The sequence below is a fragment of the Topomyia yanbarensis genome, chromosome 3 (assembly GCF_030247195.1).
Source record: "Topomyia yanbarensis strain Yona2022 chromosome 3, ASM3024719v1, whole genome shotgun sequence".
NCBI lineage: Eukaryota > Metazoa > Arthropoda > Insecta > Diptera > Culicidae > Topomyia > Topomyia yanbarensis.
The window spans coordinates 4899039-4916793 of NC_080672.1; the positions used below are offsets into that span (position 1 = coordinate 4899039).

At 36.8% G+C, this 17755-nt stretch overlaps 1 protein-coding gene across 1 annotated transcript in view; it reads right to left on the bottom strand.

The window, feature by feature from the left end:
* LOC131691758 (uncharacterized) overlaps positions 1-17293 on the bottom strand; it is a 403765-nt gene extending 386472 nt beyond the window's left edge. Inside the window, exons 1-2 of the mRNA XM_058978386.1 lie at positions 15810-17293; positions 2935-2987 (exon numbers count right to left, since the gene is read on the bottom strand). The gene's annotated coding sequence lies outside the window, so the exon portion shown is untranslated. The remainder of the gene's footprint in view (positions 1-2934; positions 2988-15809) is intronic.
* Positions 17294-17755: the final 462 nt, after the last annotated feature.

A 17755-nucleotide genomic window follows, 5' to 3' on the forward strand; every position in this document is an offset into this window, starting at 1 on the left:
ATCAAAAATCTGCAGATAAATTTTACATTTTCAAGATCACTTAATGAATTACGTGACGTGACGGACAGAAGTTGAGCGTGTTTAGAATAAAATGTTTGTTTAGATGATTTTTGCAAGAATTGATCTTATAGAAAATTTACTAAAAGATGTCTCATATAAGCTAACCCTGATTTTTCGGTTAAATAGTTTCGGAAAGAATGCCCTCGAATCTCGCTATCTACATCGTGATCAGTGGCAGTTTCCATGTCACTCCATGTCAATCTGGAACTGTGGTATTTCCGGTTTCGTTCACATGTAAAGATTTATGCCGAAAGATAAACTAGTACAGTGAAGACCCGTTTTTATCAACCTCCTGTTAAATTTTAGGCTTATAAAACGGAGTCATTGACAGAATCGGGACATCTTTCTTTTGAATAAACCGGATCATTTAAAATATTCTAACGTCAAAAAATATTTGCTTGCCTATGTTTTTAATGCAACACATGCATGAGTGTGCTCCATAATTACTGTTCTTGAAAGAACAGATGTTTTTTACATTGACATAAACTCGAAAATGACATTTCTTCACAGTATGAATTTTTAACATTTCGGACCCTTCCACTCTAATTTAGACAGTGTTCCAAGCATATTTTGGACACACTGAATGTGACTGAATATATTTTGGAAACAGTGAAGTTTTTTCTACTAAACTGACCTACTGACTCGTTCTCTTTGCAGTATATTTAATGCATGAAAGAAGAACATAAGCAAATCAGTGACTGCCAATAAAAAATGGTACAATTAATCTTTATATGGAAGGCTGACTGCATGAAGTATTTTTTTTAGTTCTATCATTTTGAGAAATAGAACAACTTTCGGTACAATTAGGTTACTGCAGACTTAACAAAGCAGCATTAAATGTTATGCAATAGAGTTAGCAATAATATATTTCGTGTAACAATTCATCTGTAGCAGTATTATGGAGTAACATCCTCAAGCGGATGATAAATCAAGGTTCAAAGTTCGTCAGGAATCTTATTGTACTAAATATTAATTTTTAATTCTTTTGTTTACGAGGGTGTTTCTTGTTATTCTTTCTAAGCTCAGTTTTTCTTTGTTTCTCTTCCTTTACTTTCCTTTTTTCTTCAGTTTTCGCCTTGTGGTATTCAACTGTTCGGCGCAATGTTAAAACAGCAGGACTACGTCGATTGAATGTTCCTGTTCGTGTGAGTGTTTCAGGCAATTCTAGGAATTCAGCAATTATTATTTAGCTGTGATATGTCTCTTAAATTTGTCAACATATAGCTCGTCGAATTCAACAAATTCGAACTACAAATGTTCTTCAACATGGATTTCAGAAGTCTCCTCTTTGGTCACATTATGGTCTTCAATGAAATGTTCCTCAATCGTTTGATTTTCGACATCCATTGGTTTGAACATTTTTAAATAATTTGACCAAAAAGAGCAGGCGACCTACCGTTAGGAAATTTTTCACTTGTTGATTATTCTAACTCGATAAACAAATAGCTGTCAAGAAAGAAAATCGAGAGGTGTCCAAAATAAGTTGATATCAATTTTTAAGACGCATTGTGGACACCATTTATTTAAGATTTTTTAGATAAAACATTACGAAGAAACCTTTTCAAACACGTAACATGCATAATACCAAATCAGACAAACTAATTAAATCGATAAAAAATATTATAATTGTACATTTAAATCCAATTTGAAAATGTATCACTTCCACCGGTTCCTCTTGGCTATCGTTGAAACATGAAACGTTTTCGATGATATTTTTGAAAACTGTGAATTCTGTTTAATTTTAAACAATTAGAGATGAACTAATGATATTGAAACTTAATAGACAACCCAAGGAATGTAATTGCTGCATCAAACCAAACAAATTCAGAGAAACTTGGCAGTGTAGGAGGCAAATACATTGACAGGGTCAAAAATCTGTAGGGGTCCAAATTAGGTTTATTACCCTACAGTGCAAAATTTTTAAAAAAATATGTTTGCACCCTTCGGATCTCTAGGATAAGAAAAATATGCTCTAGAAAGGACTCATTCGAATTCAACGTCTGCTAGATTCCATCAAACTACCAACTATCAATTTCCATATGAGCCTGATAAAACCGGATCAAAAAGCTGAAATTGGAAGCTGAAAAAATCGGGTCTTTACTGTAATAGGAGAGGCATAACATAGTTCGCGGAAGGCGTAAGTTGGCGGTGTTCCTTTTCTTCGTTTGTATTAAGCATATGGCGCTGTCTCTCGGTTTATACCTCAAATTTTGTAATTTTTCGTGAGTTTTATTCTAATACGCGAATGATTGTAATTTTTCAATAGTGCATAATCTCCTTAAATAAAAAAACGAAAAAAACTACTTACTAGCGCCGGGCTCCCCTACTGTTTTAAATCAAATAGGTTAAATGTATTTATTGAAAATCGAGTTCGAATCAAGCACGGTTTTTAATTTTTTTTTAATGCGGGTGCGGATCAAATTCGTGTCGAGTTCGGGTTCGGATTCTTTTTTATGCCCGGGTACGGATCAGGTTCAGGTTTTGTATTTTTATAAAATCCGGGTACGGGTCGGGTTCGGGTAAGCTTACAAAAATAATATTCGGGTTCGAGTCGGTCCGGGTACGAAAAAACCCATACCCGCCCATCTCTATTTCACACGATGCGATTGTCGCGACGATTTTTGTTTCCTGTAAATATTCACGAAGGACTTTCTTTGAGGTCTTCAAAGATCGAAGCAAGCAATTTCTACATAATAAAAGGTTTTCATACATTTATGAAGTATTTAGTATATGACAAATGCAGGTTTAGTACTGAGATTTTTCTGAGGTTATAAAAATCTTAGGTCACGCCTTCCGTCGGAAGGGAAGTAAAACCGTTGGTCCCCGGTCCATGAGTTGATGGGTTAGATATCTAGACCAGATAGTGGGAGTCACCTCTCTGGCGTCGGTGTTTGACCTCATAGCGTAAATAGGCCGACGGAAAATAACTAGAACAAGAAGAAGAAAAAGAAGAAATTTGAAATACGGCCAGCTTCCTTTGGAGGTCCTGGAACCGGACAAATGTGACCATCACTAAATGTGCTCATTTAATGCATTGAAAATTTGACAAAATCAAAGTTAGTGCAAGCGGTAAATAGTTATTTCAAATAGTTTTAAGACCACGGGAACACTTGATCGGTTCGTAGGTAACATTTCTCAAACCTCAAATTCTAGCATGCGATCATTCAAGATCATTCTTCCACTTTAGCTAGTTCTGGGAAATCCGAAAGATAGTCCTGACGGCAACGTTTTTCAAATATCAATTCTTGACGGGCGACGTATCAAAACTATGTTATGATAGTCACAAGATGGTAGAAGACTTTCTGAACAACAGTAACAGTAAAGTGCATTTTTACATTTTGTTCATCATAGTGGAATTAAAACGGAAGACAACGGTAAAAGTGTTTAATATAACATTCCACTAAGTCGCTCAAAAACAGTGCTTTTCTTAAACTGTTAAAATGGCAACTAAGCCTAGTGAGCCGAAAAGATTTTCAGTTTGAAGGAAAACGTAGCGGGATTACATTAAGATATCGACTTTTTGAGGAAGTGTAAAAGACATCAACTAACGCCAACCTGTCATGTTGTCAGGTTGAAGACAGCCGCGTCAAAGAATGTAACAAAAAGAACTGAATTGAATTGGAATCATTAAAGAAAATGTTTCGGAAACTCAGAAAGATACAAAAGAATTAACAATCACCAAAGAATTGAGGAAAAAGCCGGTTTTATTCATCAAGGCTGACAAGGGACATAAAGTAGTAGTCATGGATAAGCATCAATATGACACTGACATGCAACATAAAATAAACTATGGTCCATATAGAATTCAAAGAATAAATCCTCTCCCTGACATGATCAAACGTATCGATAAAACCCTTAAAGAATGCAAACCCGTCCTGGGGGATAGCCTGTCACGTCTCAAAGTTTCAAATCCTGCCTTACCTAGAATTAAGGGACTACCTAAAATCTACAAACCTGGGAATGAAATGAGGGAAATTATTTCAGCTATAAATTCCCCTACCCAAAAAATTGCAAAATAGTTGGTTAACGAATTTTAAACAATGCCTAAACAATTCCATAGTTGCTCAGTTAAGAGTACACAAGAATTCGCAATCAAACTTCAGAAGTCAGAAGAAATCAAAGATGACGAGATAATGGTCTCTTTTGATGTAACCGTCATATTCCCATTCGTCCTTGTAAAAGATTCAATTAACCTCTTAGAGGATTGGTTACTACAACAGAATATCAATAGTCTATGGAAAAGCAAAGTGAGATCTTATCTTAAACTTACTCGCCTTTGCACGGAAGAAAATTATTTCACATTCCGAGATGTCTTCTATAAACAAACTAAGGGTAATCCACTCTCTCCATTTCTTTGTGAGCTTTTCATGGCAAACCTAGAAGAATGTTTAAAGATGAAAGATTTGTTGCCAGAACGCTGGTGGAGATATGTTTATTATTTTTTTTGCAGTATCAAACGGAGAAATTTAACAAAGATATTGGAAGCTATTAACATCATTCATGATAATATCAAGTTCACACATGAAGAAGAAAAAGATAACAAATTACCATTTTTGGATATCCTTGTAATAAGAGGAGGGAAATCCTTGACTTTTGAAATTTAAAGAAAACCTACCAATACAGAAAGAGTTATACCAAATACTTCAAACAATTCTTATCAGCATAAAATGGCAGCATTTCATGACATGGTTCATAGAATGCTTAGTTTACCACTCAGCGAAGTAGCAAAAATTAAAGAAACAGAGTGTATTTTCAAAATTAGCAGGCTCAACGAATATCCAGAGCAAACTATCCAATCAATAATCAATAAAAAAAAAAAGTAAAAAGATTCAACAAGCAATCTCTCGCAACATTAACCCTAATAACCGAGAATTTAAAAAGGATAGCAGTAGATTTCAACAAAAATACGCCTTATCCACTTAGACATAAATTAAAAAAGTTTGGTATGGATCTTGTTTTAGTAGTAGAAACTACCAACTTAAATCGATATTAGGATCCACTAAAGATCCAATTGAGACATTGGGAAAACCTGGGGTATACAAAATTTCTTGTTCTCATTGTGATAATATTTATATTGGACAAACTAAGAGAACGCTAGATATTCGTTTTAAACAGCCCATCGCTGAAATCACAAAAGCTTCCAAGGAAACTGTTAAAGATGTACCATTTCACTTAAAATCTAAGGTAGCAGAACATTCCTTTTCAGAAAAACATGATCTGACTACCGAGGATATAAAAATTCAACGTCAAATTTCTAATCCATGGAAATTGGATGTAGCTGAGAGAGCCTAGAAATTTTTAAACAACCCCCTTCGTCTTTACTCAATCGAGATCGAGGTAACGGATATGCATGGCTTTTCCAAACATTACCCGTACGCAAATGATCATCTTCACACACCTAAGTTACCTAATTTACCTGTCCTTTTGATACATAAAGCGGTACAGAGGGTATTTTCTTCATTCTGATACAATACACTGATGAAGGGTGCAAGTCGTAGCCGAAATACGTAAAAGACAACGGTAAAAGTGTTTAATTTAATCATTGACTAATCCGCAATAACACAACACCAGAAAGAAAAGCAAACACTGAAGTATTGAAGATACTAATCACCGTATCCAAAATCGGCAGACAAAAAGTGTTCTCATGTGCACATATTATGCGATTTTAAATCGTCCCTGAAAGTCAAAGCCACCTGAGATTACGGTGGGGAGGCAAATTGTTTTCTGCCTTTCTCGCCGAACCGAAAAACCGACTTTCCTGCGAGGCCCGTAGGGCTGAATCTTATATACAATTTTACTCAGTTCATCGAGATCGAAAAATATCTTTGTGTATGTAAGTGTGCATGTATGAGTGTCCACATCAATTTCTCGAAAACGGCTGAACCGATTTTTACAAACAGACACTCAAATTAAAGGTTTAATATTTCCATATTTACAAACGGAACAAAAGATTCAATATGTGCCAAATAGTATGAATGTGTAGATCATGGTCGCTTGTTGCCTATCAATGCTGTTACATACTGGCCACCTGCACCAGCTCCGGAAATCCCTGAAGAAGTAACTAAGTTCATAAATTGTTCATATGCGTTTCGCGAAGATTGACTATTTTCTATGGGAACTTATGGGGCTGATTTGCGATCATGGACAGTATACCTATATGCACATGTTTTTGCTCATAGTAAAGGCGCATTATCCGTATAGGATCTCTGTTAAATTTATTTTGAATTGAATTGCCGGTTCCGTAGGTACAAATTGGAGAGCTCTGTTACATGATTTACGAATACAAATTGGTGCCACTATGATGTATGGTTACTATAACGGTTGCAAAACTGCTTGAATGTGCATTATTGTGTAATTTATAAACAAACGAAAGCTATTTGAGATTGATCACATACCAGGTCGTTAGAACTCCCGCAGGAATTAGTCCGGATTCGAGAAATAATTAAGTAATTTCGCGGACAAACCCAAGAAAAATTATGTGCTTTCTTGAAAAAAAAGAATAAATTGAAAAACATATTGATTGCTTATGTATCTGTCTTAGAACTCAGAAGATGGTAATCTGATGAACTACAGACTATTAAATCATTTGATAACTTCCCGTGCAAAGTCTGACAGCAAACTGGAAACTGAAAGCTTTATGTAGTCATGTTGCCGGCGATGATTACTCAGGTTGAACCGGAAAAAATCTATCCGATTCTTACAAAGTAGTTTTCTTTAGCCAACTTTTAATCTTGAACTTCACGATATACGAAAATTTCGGTGCACGATTTATTTATTTTCAACCTGTTTTTTTATACTGGAGGTTCAGCCTTGCCGATTTTTATGGGTGTGAAGGATCTCTATCCAATTTTAACGCTTGACGTTTATTTCCGATTATTATATTCTTATATGTTTGTAACGGCTTTTACGAAACAAATCCACCCCTTGCGACTTTTATTTTCGGTCTCTCATTTGATGTGTTGCCAAACAAAAAGAAACGCAATGCATGTAAACATATCAAAATTAGATCAGAATTTGACGTCATATTTAACAAACTTAAACTGAGATCAAAATAAGACTTCTTCTTGTCTGGAATCAAGAAACTTTGAAAATTTAAATTGGTAACAACACTCCTGATGACCGGCTGTCCGAAGTTCAATTTGATTCTGACGGGATTCACTCTCGATAATCGATTATACAGAGTTTTAATATTTTACATAAAATTGTATATATTTATTCTAAACAATCAGTAAGCTGTTCAGACATAAGTTAATACAAAACTTCTACAACAAAAAATCATATTCTCAGTCACATCGCTTGCTTGAAGTGAATCCTGAATAGATACCTATCTACTATCATATCCGTGGTACTTATGGTCACAGAGTTGGGGCCTGCCGTTAAGTGGGTATCACACCAACACTTCCTTTTAATATCCCAAGTTACGGTACGTGTCAATGGTGGCTCTTAGGTCAAGTTCTTGCTTGTTATTCCCAAACATTGTTCCTCAAGTAGACCGTGTGGGAATGAGAGTCATCAGTCTGCAATCTACGCGGCATACCGTGCTTACGCAACGCAACATCAAAATATGATTTCTGTTTGCGTTAATTTTGATGTTTCACTTTGACCGGGTTGCCACTCAGTTTACACAACGTCAACTTATTTTGGATGATTGTTCTTGGATATATAACCTAAATTATAGCAATCACGAGTACGATTGAAACGATACACCGAACACAGCTGCTGGAGTTGCTGTTCAAAATTGGAATCAAGTGAAAAAACTTAATTTCTCGAATCCGTTTCCGTCGCAGTATCAAAATCAAGCGACCCAATATTCCTGCAGACATTCTAGAAACTTTAAATTTTTTTATAGCGCTTGCGATGACCATTGACCGATCGGTTTTATTTCAGGATTTTGGTTTGCAAACCCATTTGTTCACAATTTACCTATTAAAATAATAAAGATCTTCTAGAAAATCTGATCAATCGGTTCATCGATTGCAGAGATATCGCGTGCACCACAAGCGCTACAGTGAGGAAATATTTCTGGAAAACACTCGGCAAATTGATCCATGTTGGCATGAAACATGGATACTCTTTAGTAATGACTTAAGCAAGACTTGAGCTAGATACCTAAAAAGTAACGTAACAATCGGTATTTTATCGGATTCAAAGGCATTAAAACTATTTATCTGCGAAACAGTTTAAAAGGTATTATTGGCAAGAAATTTGCTACGGGAATTACTTTGGCAGAACATGAGTCTATTGGCATAAAATGAAAATGTATCTTTCCCGGTATTCCTAAAAACATATCTTCATATTCCTTATTGTTAGGATAATGAAAAGTCGAAAGAACTAAGTTTGTAGTTGTCGACCTGCTAGGAAAGAATCCATGGTGCTCAGTTGAGATGTATGATTCAGCTTCACAAACAATCTTAACCCATTTCCCGCGGATGATGCCATATAGCATCACCAAGCACAGCTGATATTACAAATTGGATATTGCACTACGCCAGACCTATAACAATTCAATAAAAATATGACTGCAAACAATTTAACAAAAATTCAAGCTATCCACTATATATATATAATATATAATCCTTTAGTAGCGGAAACGATCTTCAAGAATCGATTTGCAGAATTTGAGGATCGGATGTCAACATTCAACTTTTCGACTACAACAAATTTCTTTTTATATGTCCATCGATTGGCTAATCGTGTCTCGGTATGCGTTATATGATGACCGTAAAAACACTATGACTGCATGGTCTGCTAGCTAATCCCATGAGCAGTATTATTATTACCAATTATTATTACATTTGTTGGATATCCAAGCAGTAATTCGATTTTTTTCACCACTATTTCCAACACGGAACTCATCCGAACATTTCGAATGGCTTATCGAACCTATAAGCAAAACGAGAATCAATTCACTTTAAGTGTTGAATGAGTCTCCAGTTTTCGGAACCAATATTGCGCATCCTCGAGTGCTTCTGCAGAAGCACACGAAAGTTCTCAGCACTTATTATCCTAATAACTTAATTGAGAGTTGAATCACGAAGCTTTTCATCAACTCATCACTCTATCGTCAATTCATACGCACAAAGCGAGAGAAAAAACGTAGCTAGTCCCTATAAAAGTCACACAATGGATTAATGGCACTAGAAGAGAACTTCTACTGCCCGGCGGTGGTTTTGCGCCTTCTGCCCTAGGTAACCAGTTCAACGATTCTAAGTTCAAACTGACAGGCAGAGAAAAAATGTGTGATCTCTAATACCCAACCCCGTTTCAATCTCAGCCAGTCTTTCAGTCGTTGGCGTTTAAGCAGATTCCACCCGAGTGATATTTCACCATTTGCTATCGCCGAGGGGTGCCACCTTCCTTTTACCACCCATCCATCTCCAATCCCCCCGCTTGACAAGATTTATTCCCCTCAAAGAGCCAACGACCAACACCGGTGTTGATGATGATGATGAACTTTTTAGCTCCAGGAAATTGCCTCTTTGTGTTTGCTGGTTGGTAGACACCATCGGAGAAGGGAATATTCAAATCATTATGATTATTATTATTGTTATTCTATTGGCATGCAGGCTGATGAAGAGGAGCAGAATCACCAAAGGGAAGCGGTGTGATGGCTTCTGGTTTGTTGGTTTTCCGTTGCTTGATCAGTTCTTGGACGAGCATCAGCTATTTGCGCTTCTTTTTCCCGGGCGGTAAAGCGTTGGCGCGATGCGAACCTGGCTCCGGAAGATCAGTGTGCCGTCAAAAACGAGTATTAATAGATTTAATTATAGGCTATGGTAGTGGTTTTCTTTGAATTCTGCAGATATGATCAAGATTTTGCTGAATGCCAAAAATTTGATTTCTTGCATTGTTCCTATGAACAACATCCTCCAGAATATATACTTATGCGAAACTTTTTTAAAATTGAAACGTAAAATATAGGTTCGAACTGGTCCGCGACTGAAAGCTAAAGTAATCTTTTTGGCCGACAATTCTCACACTAAAGGTGGTTTTTAGGGAACACATCAGATCGTACAAATTCTACGGCGGAAAGCGAAGCGGTATCGAACACAGAGAAACACTTTACGATTCTACGTTCCCTGTAATATTTAAGAACTGAATGTTTTCTTTGGCGGAGCAGCAATATACACGAGCTGTGAACAGCTTTTACCGTGATGGGTAAGACGGACGATCGGGTGGTGGCCGATTAGCCCCCGAATGTGCAGTTTGAAAATCAAGGACCGTTTCTTCAACATCAGCATCATCAGCATGCATCAATTATCTGCATTGCTTTAGCTGTACTATGAAAACTATCGTGCGATCGTTCCCCTAAATACCGCCTATCAAGTACTTTATCAAACCACCTTCCAGCGACCGTTGCCTCTAGTGAAACGATTCGTGGAATATTATAAGACCAGCTTTAGTGAAATACTGTAAATATATCGGACCGAATCTTCACTTTGCGCAGATCTTCCAAAAGAGCTATCCCTGCGTATCATCTATTCAACTTTCTCTCGTCAATGCTCGTCAAACTACAATTGCAAGCAGGTTCACAGTCTGATGAGTAACAGTTTGCATCGCAATCAACAGAAATCACTCCGAGAGTCAATGCGCCGACAATTTGTCGTAAACGTTTTTGTTTCGACAGTCGTAGTGTAACTTTTCAATGTGTAAGGGCAGATATCTACACGAAAAAAACCGTTCTTAAATTTATGTAAACAAAATCATGATTTCGTGAACTGAAGGAATTACGAAAACCGTGACCAAGTTCCTGAAACAATGAATAATAAACCTCGTATTCATGAAACTATTTGTGTTTTACAAAAAACTAGTTCACGGCGAATATATACGTGGCGTTACATGGCGAATGACATGTTTAGTTTTTGTTGCGATCCTTGTTCACAATTTGGAGATACACAGACAATAGGTAAATGATGTTCTTGATTGCAGGAGCTGATACGCGATTTTTGTGATTTCTCATCAAGTTACCCTGATATTTTATTCATGAGTTTTCTATCGGATTTTTCTGTCAGAGTAGCGTGATTTATGTTCATGATTGCAGGATCTTAGTCACGATTTCTGATGTTCATGACATCAACACTTTTATTATATTCATAATTTCTCTTCGCCTTTTCGCGATCTGTTTTTTGTTTTTGGTTATTATCGGTTTTTGTACTCGGAGTGTCGCGACAATATAAACAAGAACTTAAATGTATGACTAATAAGCGGGATCTTGTTCCATGAACTATGTCACGAACACGATTTGTGACTCTATAAGGGGCTATCCATATACCACGTGGACAATTTAGGGGAGGAAAGGAGTCACGAGAAAGTCCACGCTTGTCCATGGGTAGAGGGGGGGAGGTGTTATGGGAAATATCCACATTTTTTACTTATATAAAAAGGAAACAAATTTTTATCGTCATTGGTGTGAGATTTTGAAATAGTCAAAATGTTTATAAAAACATAGTATTTGAGTATGCATGCATTGGTGAAAATTGAAAACAGCGATGGCAACTTTCATAAAAAAAAGTCATGGGAAGTAACATGAAAAAAAAATTCCGGGAAAAAAATTTCTATATGAATCACTTGATGTAATTTTTTGTAACTTGTTCAAATCTTAATTTTGAATTTCAAAGTTTGTAATTGAAATTACGAAGCGATTCAAGAACCAATGACTTACTTCAATTTTGTCTTATTATGATGAATCTTTAAAACGAAACTTTTCAACATGAGTAGACCAGAAATAAGATATTTTCATGGAAATTTCACAAATGACTAAAGAAGTGTATGACATTCTCTGATTGAAGATTGAACGCTTTTCATTAAGTCCTTCTGCATCATAGTAGACACTTTGAAAATTTTTCTGAAAAGCGTTGTTTTTAAATTACCCGAAGTTGTTTTGGAAAGACCACGTGGACATCGTTGGGAGGGGGGTAGAGATACAGGAATTGTCCACCTTTGTCTACGAAGGGGGAGGAGCGGGTCAAAACGAAGGTTTCTTTTTGTCCACGTGGTATATGAACGACCCCTAATGCAGTTTTCTTTTCCTGACGAGACATCACGCTGAACCTTATCAACCAATGAATAACGATGTTCTAAGTCCTAATAGTTTTCTTATATCTAATGCTCGTGCCTCTAGTTTGTCGCTAGCAGCTAGACATTAGACTGCCCAGAAAAATAATGAATTTTTGAAAACTCAATCGGCCCACCTCTGAGTCGATTCCTAGTCCGACAAGGAGTATTTGCACCAAATTTGAAGCAAATCGGATAAGTCTAGCTACATGGAAAAAAAATGTTCCCAAAATCGTGAATAAAGTGCCATGAATTCTGGAACAATCACGTTTTTACGTTACGAAAACAGGACCATGACCAAAAATCATGGCTTTCATAATAATGTTCAATTTACCTTTACTAACGCCCGCATAATGCTTTCATTAAAGGAAATATTTGATTTTGTTTTGTGAACTTCAGTCACGGTTTCCGCCAAGAACTAGTTCACAACTTTATGAACATTACTCATAAAACCAAAGGTTGACTCATGATTTTTGTCATAGTTATAGGAATAACAGTTCACAAAATCAAAATATTCTGGCTATTTTTTCGTGAACTATTTCACATTCAAACCTCGTGAACTAATTCATGATCCCTAAAATATTAGTCACGATCCAATATCCGTGCTCGTGAAATGGTTCACAAAATCATGAAATATTGTTCATGCATTCGTGAACTGGTTCATGATTCCTAATATATTAGTTACGATCCAATATCCGTGCTCGTAAAATAGTTCACGACATCATAAAATATTATTCATGTATTCGTAAATCGGTTCATGATACCCAGTATAATAGTCACAAATTACCATTCGTTTTCATGAAATAGTTCAGAAAATCATGAAATTGTATTCGTGAACTAGTTCATGATTCCTAATATATTAGTTACGATCCAACATATATGCTCGTGAAAAAGTTCACGAAATCATGAAATATTGTTCATGCACTCGTGAACTGGTTCATGATTCCTACTACATGATTTACGAACTATCTAGTATCTATTTGCGTGCTTGTTATATTCAGCAGATATCCCTAATCATTTACAATTTCATGCAAAATTGTAATGAAATTTTTACGTGAACTCTATCACAAAAGTTGGAGTATTATTCGTGGAATCATGGAACAACCAGGCACTTTTTTATAAAATACCCAGCTGCTAGCGACCAGTAATAGGTACGAGCAGTAGATATAAAAAAACTATTAGAACCTCGAACATCGTTATTCATTTGATAAGGTTCATTGTGATATCCGGGCAGAAAACGAAAACTGCACTGAGAACCCCATATAGTGTGCGTGATATAGTTCACAGAACCAGATATCTCTAGAATACGTCTTATTTTATTGATCCAGTTCATATTGTCACGTTACTCCTAGTAAAAAAAACCACAAAAAATAATCGATCACGATAAGGCGAAGAGAGTTTACGAATACCATGATAAAACTGCTGATATCATGAACATTAGTTACACTCTTTGAAAGTAAGCTCTAAAATAAAATTTCATGATAACATGAACAGAAATTACGAAAATCGTGACTAAGATCCCGAAATCATGAACACAAATCACACAACTAGTGACAAAAATATCTAAAATCATGACCAAGATTCTGAAATCATGAACATGAATTGCTCTATTCATGACTAAAATATCACGGTAACACGAACAGAAGTTACAAAAATCGCGACTAAGATCCTGAAATCATGAACATGAATCACCCAACTCGTGACAAAAATATTTAAAATCGTGACAAAAATCCTGAAATCATGAACATGAATCACTCTACTCATGACTAAAATATCACGATAACGTGAATGGAAATTACGAACATCGCGACTAAGATCTTGAAATCATGAACAGCGTTTGACTGTCGACTGTTTATTCCCAAATCATGAACAAGATTCCCAACAAAAACTAAACATGTCCAGGGAACAACAACAGTAACCCAACCAAACATTCTAATGTAATGCCATGTATATATTCGATGCGAACTGGTTCTTAGAAAACACAAATAGTTTCATGAATACGAGGTTTATTGTTCATAATTTCAGGAACTTGGTCACGGTTTTCGTAAATCGTTCAGTTCACGAAATCGTGAACTTTTGTTCATGAATTTATGAACGGATTTTTTTCCGTGTACCGGACCAACGTGGGATTTTTTGATAATTTACATGGAGGAAATCCACTAGCTCGAATTTCCGCCGCTAGGTGGCACTATTTGCATCATATTATCACTATAAGTGAAAATAAGAAAGATTTTTAATTGTACCACTTTGTCAAAGACTGCTAGTCAATCCGGATTTGTTGAAAGAAGTTATAAAACTTTTAACGAAGTGAAGTCTGAGTCAGTTTTACATGGAGCCTAACAGTGCATGGTTGTGTATCAGTACTCGATTCTCACGAACTAAACGATTTCATGAAATATAGCCATTTTTGCCGATAGTCATTTTTTTCTTGTCACTCTACTGGACATATATGAGATTTTCATAGAATAGTGCATGGAACAAAAATGATTCTACCAACAATACTCTAGGTCTAGATTTTGTGAAATGATTCCCGTGAAAATTTCATGACCATGTTGCATGAAATTGAATATGATAAGGGATATCTTCTAAATATCACAAGCACGCAAGATAGATCCAAAGTCAAGTACTAGGAATCATGAACTAGTTCACGAAACCATGAATAATATTTATTGATTTCGTGAACTATTTCACGAGCTTGGCATGTCGTGACTACTATACTAGGAATCCTGAACCAGTTCACGAATACATGAAGAATATTTTATGATTTCGCGAACTATTTCACGAGCACGAATGGTAAGTCGTGATTTTCAGTTCATGAATACATGAATAATATTCTGGTAATTCGGAACTATTATATTAAGAATCATGAATTAGTTGACGAGGATTGTATGGATTCATGAATAAAGTTCCGAGTTTCGTGAAATAGTTCACGAGAAAGCATCCTGATTGTGTTGATTTTGTAAACTAATGTTCCTAAATCTATGAATAGCATCATAAGTCAACCTTTGGTTTTATGAATAATGTTTTTGAAGTTGTGTACTACTTCACATACAGAAAAACGTTTTGGTAATAGCATGTCGTAAAATATGACATAAATTCACAAAACAAATACAAATATTTGACATTGTAAGATAATAGGTTTCCTCCACGTGACGCCAATCGAGCTGACATAAGCTTAGATTGAACAAACTATATTTCTGCTATTATTTGTTAATTCAATTTTCATATGAGCAACTGCGGGTGAAATACGTATTGTTGCGTTTGAGTGGAACACTAGATTATACTTCATATTTGTAAAATGACATTTTTTCCAACAAAGAGGTCGTCGATTAAATTATTCTCTCTGAAAGTTAGTGATGGCAACCATTCTACGAAATAACTATACTCTCACTAGAAAACAGTGAGTATGTGTGCTGAGTTAGTTGTCTTCTGATTAGTTTGGTTAATTGCTTACTGCCAGATTTAAGTTGACCAAAATAGATTGAAATATGTTCAAATAAAAATGAAAAAATACAAGGCCTCAATTCCCCAATGTCTTAGACTACCATGTATTGGACAGCTCGAATGTAAACCGACCAACGCCGATCATATTTGTAGCGATTTGCTCTCGGAAAGTACTGCCCCATTTGACTGGAGTTGCCGAGAGCAACCACAGAGACAACAGAAAAATGGAAGCGGTTATTTGCTCAACTTACTTTTTAATTTCTCCGCGTTTAATTTTCTCTTCCTGCCACGGTTCGCTGTTGTTTTTTTTCGCGTCTCGTTTGCTTTCAATTCACCTTTTCGTGTGTTTTTTTTTATTTCTCTTGTTGTTGCTTGTTTCGCCGGCCTTTCGCGCGCCTACCCCTTCTTATCGTTTGAATTGTTACTCACTCACCGCCACACACCGACCGACCGTGGTGGCTGACTTTCGACTTGGGCTGCACGTTTTGGTCTCGTCAACGACCGAACGAGAATAATGATTGTAAAACGCTTCTACTTTTTCCCGTGTGTATCTACCGCTTTCCGCGCGAGGTTGCTATGGAGAAGCATACATACGCACACACACACACCCCGGGCACACTCGTCTGAGAAAAATGAAAATGTTCCGAAGACCGAACGTGTGACGGTTTAACAACGAAGACGGCATCCAAGGAGCCTCGAAAGTTGTCGTCTTTGCTGCTGCTGCTGCTGCTTTCGTGGGACTAAGATGATCCGCATCAATGTGTGAGTAAAATAAAAATATTTCAAAGGCTTCTTTCTTCTCGGAGACTAGTTGATGTGTTTACAACAAGTATTTGAGTATTTTTTCCACATTAATCTACGAGTAGCTATTCTATTTGAATAACTGACTTCGTTAATTTTCACTACTCGTTGCTATCGAATGCCATTGATGCAATTTGCAACTCTCCAATCAACAAATTACCGGGTAGTGTAAAATAACAATCATCACTTTTTCTACCTACATTAATCCAATCTCACATATTTCGAACGCACTTATCTCTCGATTATTCCCGTCAGTCGGCGTCTTCTGCATTACTACTTATCCGATGCCACTTTCTCAGCTCAAAACAACGCTGTTCAACACAAGATGTAACGACACACTTCAGAACTGCACTAAAATCATCCGCTTTTTGCTATTTGCTACTACTACTACTACTTTCCTACTAGACCGTTTCTTCGGCTCATTTCCAGTTTCCACGCAATCAAACTCGACAAGGAGCAATGCACCGATCCTCTCGCTCTTGACGGGGAAGCTTCTTACAGCAGCACGCGAATATCACTCGATCGACCGAAAGCACACCGACGATGATCACTTGCAAGAATGGCTCTTCAACTAGTCGCTTTCCTCGCTTACGGAACACACTTCCGCCTAATTCATTAGAGCGCTGAACATTAGACGAAAAAAGAAATCACTCCCAAAAAAAAATGGATTCAAAACAACAAACTCGCGTTCAAGTCTCTTTACCGTACCGCGGCTGACACAAACTAACTGACTTTCTGTCTTGTCTACTCCCCGGTTATTCACACACGGCTGGATGACTCGGTCTGGTCCGGTCTCTGCCGATTTGGCGTCTGCGACGTCAGCCAAAGACTTGCGCACAGGTAGAAGTTCAAAACTCGACTGCCACATAGCGGTAAAACGCGAATCCCCCGCGGTATATTGGACGTTTTGATTTCGCTTTAGTCTTCATCGGTGGGCCACCATCACCACCACCACCACCAGCATGACCGATGTACGAATGGACGCGGCTGGCACCACACCATGCTAAAGGACAAACGACAACAGAGCGCGAGCAAGGGAGAGTTTCTCAAATGCTAATTTGATGCAGCTACACAGCAGCGGCCAGGCGATAACGAGAGAAAAAGCTCCTGCGCTCCCCAGAAGGGGGTGTATTTAGTGGGTGGCTCTGACTCTGAATCTGATCATTCATTTTGAAATAAAAAGTAGCCAAAACGGGGCAACGTCTAATGAACAAAATTTCAATAAAATTGCAACATCCATTAATTTTATTGCTTTGTAAAGCTTCCACAGTTGTTAAATGCTCAGTTGGAACTGATCTGATCTGCTAAAATCATTGGAAATGAAACGTATTAAATGTCCAATTAACTACCTACAAAAATCAAAAATGAAACCTAACCAAAATTCCGCTAATTCCAA